The sequence below is a fragment of the Toxorhynchites rutilus genome, chromosome 3 (genome assembly GCF_029784135.1).
Source record: "Toxorhynchites rutilus septentrionalis strain SRP chromosome 3, ASM2978413v1, whole genome shotgun sequence".
In the NCBI taxonomy this organism is placed as follows: domain Eukaryota; kingdom Metazoa; phylum Arthropoda; class Insecta; order Diptera; family Culicidae; genus Toxorhynchites; species Toxorhynchites rutilus.
Window position 1 is genome coordinate 280,678,729 of NC_073746.1, and position 5,915 is coordinate 280,684,643.

The window sequence follows — 5,915 nt, forward strand, 5'->3', positions numbered from 1 at the left end:
TTTGTCATTTGCTTGGATAGAGGATTGAATTTGAAGTTTAGTAAATATTTTTGATTTCATTTCATAATCAAATTTTTCAAAAGTTTCAGTGGTTTTCTATTCTTCTGATATATTAGAGAAAAAACAAGAGTGAATGTTGAAAATTGTTTTGGATTTAAATAATGATTGTATTCCACTCACATGTTTATATTCAAGCGAGGAGAAAAACATCAAAATTGACACACCGTTTCGTAGGATTATGATTTCTCCACATCATATCAAAACTAAAGCAGGAATACAAAATTATTGCCACAAAGTATATCAGTTACCAAATCGAATTGATCATTCGGAATAAAACCAAACTTGTAAACATTTTTGCCCTACGTCTTCGCATGAGAGTTTGACGATTCCGGGGGTATCTTGACTTGATTATTCCATCGTGGTTGTAGTCTCGAAGATTTTTTTCCACGAGTACATACTATATGCCAAAATAGATACATCGTTGCTTATTTGGTTTTTTTACCTTGAAGTATTTATCCAATTTGAATTATCCATTGTGGTGCACCACTCCTATTCTGGTATCTGTTTTAAGTCAGCTTCAATGTAAGTTTCATGATACATAACAAAGAAACACATGTATTCGATCAATATCTTCTTGTGAAGATTCTTTGCGCGGGCTTTGATAACAGGTTGCGGTTTTGATTTTTCTACTTTGAATGTATCTCATCTTCAAGAGAGAAAACATACTTACTTACCTATCAGACGAGAGTCGGAGTGGCTGTTGCTGTATCAAGAAGTCGTCTCCATGTAACTAGGTATGGGTCGTTTGTCGCCAGGGTCCCAGGTGTCTCAACACCCGCTGTGCTCCTTTTTTTCTAGTGCCGTAGAGATTGCTGAAAAGAAACTTTTTTGACCGGATTGTCGATTGTTTCCACTTTGAATGCGTCTACAGATCTCCTTGCTGGTGTTGTTGTCGGCGGTTACAAGCGATCCCAAATACACGAACACGTCTACCATCGCAAGCTCGTCCCCTCCACGATTTCCCGTGGTGAGAGGATGACGTTGTTCTCCTTGGAGCCTCTTGCCCTCATGTATTTCGTTTTTCGACACATTAATCAGCAATCCGATAGGCCTGGCTTCTGCTTTTAGTCTTAGTTTTCTATGATGTCAAAATTGTCAACGAAACCTTGCAGTTGGACCGTGTGAAAATTGTGCCAATCCATGTCGATGCCCACCCTTCGGATGACACCCTCAAGGGCGATGTTGAATAGCAAGCATGGTAGCCTCTCCCCTCGTCTTAAGCCTCTGCGCTAACATTTGCATCTTCTCAGACAGTCAAGCGGCACTCAAAGCGCTTAATGCTTCAAGTGTTGTTCAAAAATTGTCTGGGAATGCTTTTGCCTTTTACGGCAACTAAGTCGGATAAGTCCGGTACAACTGTACTGGATTCCTGGCCATCGCGGTATAGAGGGAAATGAACAAGCAGATGAACTTGCAAAATGCGGCTCAAGGTCGCCCTTCACTAGTCCAGAACCATTCTGTGGAATTTCAGATTGTGTGTTGAAGAGTGAGCTGAAGAAATGGGAAGACCGGGAATTGACGGCCAACTGGATGGCTGTACAACTTAACCAGTCAATAAAAAAAAATTATCACGTCGAATATTAAAATTACTCAACAATTGCTGAGCGTTAACAAGAAAGACTTAAGCATATTCACTGGTCTTATAACAGGACACTGTCCGAGTAAATACAATATCAAAAACATAGGCTTAGTACAAGATGATATTTGTCGCTTTCGTAAAACCGTTATATTCCAGACATTTTTGTAGAATCTGTCGGGTTGATGAGATTTGGTACAGCGTGCTTCCATGAAGCCCCCTGGTAATGATTCACGAAACCTCTCGTTAAAGTTCATAGACGGTGAGATAAAATTTGGGATAGTATTTTGTATGCGACGTTCATGAGCGTAATGCCACTGTAGTTACAGCATCCCAACTTGTCGTCTTTCTTGTAGATGGGACAGACGACATGCAGTGCTCTAGCAAGCGTTTCTGTACCATGTTTATAGAGTTCTCCCGGAAGGTCGTCTTCACGGATGGCTTCGTTGTATTGAAACCTTCCAATGTCAAGCTGTATCTCATGGAGATCGGGGACTTGTACCCCGCCATCTGCTGCTGGCTCACCCAGGTCAGTTCCATGTGCGAATTCGCTTGCTGCATCGCCTTCAGGTGTTTGTCGAAATACTGCTTCCACCTGTCGACCATTAAGCCTTCGTGATCCTTTCACATTCCACTTGCGGCTCATAGACTCTGCGGGATTGGGTTACCTTCTCGTAGAGCTTCCGAGTTTCATTGACACGGAACAGCTCTTCCAGCTACTAATGGTCATGTCGTTCCGTTCCCGTCTGTGCATGGTCGAGTTCTCCCTCGTCCGGGTCCTCTTGTAGTTCGCCCAAGTTTTTCTCCACCACCGTTGTCTCGCATTCCCCAGTAGGTGTAGTATCACATGTTTCTGTCGATCGGTTCCTCCACTAGTGTATTCGTCGCGGATCCCCTGATGGCTGTGCGAATTCTGCATCAACCATATTCAAAAGATGTTGCGCCTAGCTCCTCTGCCGTGCGAAGTGCGACGTCGAGTTGTTGCGTGTAGTCTTCCGCATCTGATAAACAGTCGACAGTTTTGAGCACATACAAACTCCGAGTTGATATCCGCACCTCGGTAGGTGCGTACGTTGGTAATGTCTGAGAGCAACTGTCCGTCGATGAGAACGTGATCAAATTGGATTTGCCGTTCGTTAGTTAGGTGATCTCCATGTGGCTTTATGTCCTTGCTTTCTCCTCGACATTGGGTCTTCCTTCATGCGGGCAGTGCACATTGATGATCCTGTAGTTGTAGAACCGGACTTTCATCCTCAATACACACATTCTGTTGCTGATCGCATGCCACTTAATCAGACGACTTTGCATCGTGCCCAACATAATAAAGCCGGTACCCAGCTCGTTTGTTGTGCCGCCGCTCTGATAGTATTGGACAGTCTTCGGAAAACATACGCAGCGCTGCGCTTGAGTTTAATTTTCATCAGTGCGCGTTCAAGCAAACACGTATTATCTCTCGATGCGAAGTGCACAAAATTCATAAACACGACAGCGCAAAATGTACACGGCGCAGAATTCAGATACTAAAAATCTCTTTTCACTTGTGCGATGCACGCCTCATTCTATACACACACACACTCATACACATCAAATTCTAGCGCCCTCTTTGTCTTTGCTCGTTCTAAGCAAAGCATAACAGCGCGTATACGCTTGTGTGAAGAAAAATATTTCAACAGAGAGAGCCATCAAGATTCAAGCGCGCAGTATAGAAAAACGGCGCAAGCACGGCGAAAAATTCAGCGCAAAACTGGGCGTGCTCATTCGCCAGAGCGCATGTGTACACAGGGAGTGGGAGCTCATCTGGGTACAAAAATCTTGTTACACATCAGGGCCCTGCGGCCACCAATCCTTCGTACGTTCTCTCCTTTCCGGCGAAGCTCCTGCAGTGCGGCGATACCAAAGTGACGGGATTCAAGATTCAAGGATCCTGTCGCCATCCAGGATATTTTGCGATTTACAGTTCCGGGACCGAGTTTCCATTCGTCGTCCTTTATTCTTTGCCGTCTGTTCCGATCCGTATTTCCTTTTTGATTGTTCGTAGTAATTTGTTTCTCACCATGTCACCTTACTAGGGTGTCGATGGCTAGCTTCGTGACGGGTCTGCCGTCTTAGGTGTAGCTAGCGAGACACAGTATTCCATATTTCAGCCGCTCCTCTGGATTACTACCACTGTTTGAGCCGCCCCTAACCTGAAGTACAGCCGGTCCGTTTTGTAGTTCATTTAGCGTTACCCAGTATGCACCGTGCGGAGGCGAACTACTTTACATCCCGTGAGAAAACATACTGTGGCGATGATTTCGTACTCACCCTTCAGACATGAAATCCCTAGAGGCAATGAACTGCAAAGTTTGAAGCCTCTCAAAAACAAACAGGTCTGAATCTGCTTGGTTATTTCAGTTGGTTTAGATTAGGCCTGGAGAATGTAGTGAGGATCCAATTCATTATCATTAGTTTTAAATAATCAGGAGTAGGTGTAGCAGGATGAATTTCAAAGATATTATTGGTGGTTCTTCCAAGTGTTACTTAACGACATGACAATCAAGTCACCCATGTTTTGAGAGTCGATTTTTGTCTGTTCGTCACCATGAAACGGACCCGTGACGATCCCGCCACCCGACTCTTAGGCCAGGCGCAAATTGGGACGCGTATAGCGCGAGTAACTTGCCGCGATATAGCGCCTGTTTTTGTGGCTAATGAAAACAGATAGAACGGCGCAAATTGGCCAGATGACGCGAGATTGTGGAGCGCTCGTGAGACACGACTCGTGTGACGCTGTGGCTGAACCACAGTTTCTCGTGCTGGTCGTACCGGTCGGGTGATTGTGTTAGTAAATAAATATATCGCGCAAATCTGTGTGAATCAGACATTGTTTGCGAGTGGCACGTTATTTACACCAAACTGCGACTGAATATGCTCTCCACCACGCTACGTTTGTGGCACGTATGAGTCGTGTTGGTAGTCTCGTGTTCGTTGATGAGCGCAATACGCTTCTCAATTTGCGCCTAGCCTTAGAGTTGCGTTACAATTGTCACCTGACTCTGAAATTAAAACTCTCACGTATGCCCAACGTGACTCGCGGAATAACCTCCATTATCCGAAATTTTCGATAAGTGTATTTTAAAAGCCAAATACATCACGAGCACATTTTGACTCAGTAATGATTCGATCTTCACGAACACATTTTCCTCCGATGTGTTGAAACCAAACCTGCGATTATGGTCCCTGTTCCGAATCAATCTGTCCACAGCGATCAACTTCCGAAACATTAGTGTTCCTCTTCAAAATCTTGTAATGCAAACAGTAAAATTAACCGTTTGAGGATGAGGGAGCGCGATAGCGCTCCTTTTATTATATGCCAAAAGCACGGGGCACTCTTTCTGTTTTATGCTAACATTACTGATTTGGCATCTTCTAACGAAGGATTTCGTCTTTCCGGAACATATTGGAGGTACAAATTGAATAAATCTAGATTCTATTGATTATTGGTCATCCAATATTCGATGGATTTAAGAGATTTTTGAAAATCACTGGAAAATTAACTAGAGCGAAATTTAATTCATCCATATTTTTGGCACATGCTAACAAAATTTGCCCCGTACTCAAACGGTTGAACCAAGCGCAAATTAGAATTGAAATGACAAACGTGTGATCTGAGAACATCTGAGCTTTTGTCTCATTATTATATTATTATTTTCTACACAGCTTTGCTATTCCACATAACTCATAAAATATGTTTTTGATGATATAAACAACTCACACTAACGCAACACAACATGTAACCCTTATTTTATTCCGTGAACGTGATAGAAATGATTTAGGAAAGGAAAGGACCGCCTGCGATCCGAGTTATGCGTTGGAATGAGTCCCATTTTATTTTTAGTTATAATTCTCACTTCCGACGGTGAACTGATGAAGGCACTGCATTCTTATATTGTAAATATCATAGCAGTTCCAAGCGAAATAACCATTGAATGATTTTACGATATGACTATTTTTTAAAGTACATTTATATACATATGCCTAGAGTAATGGACACATTCTGACTGATCTTGTGCGTAGTCAAATTATCTAGATGTAATTGAAAAAAAAACCAAGCCGGATGCTAACAAAAATAAAGCGCGCTAAGATGTATGGGAGTGTATAGATACTAAACAATTCGGTAAACGCTTGCTTCGAAGATGGCTACATTAGGAATACAACAATTTGGAATGGGCGTCTGGAGAAAGCCTATAGTTCAGAGTATGGCAATCTGAAATTGAGAAGAATTGTTCACTGATCTGAA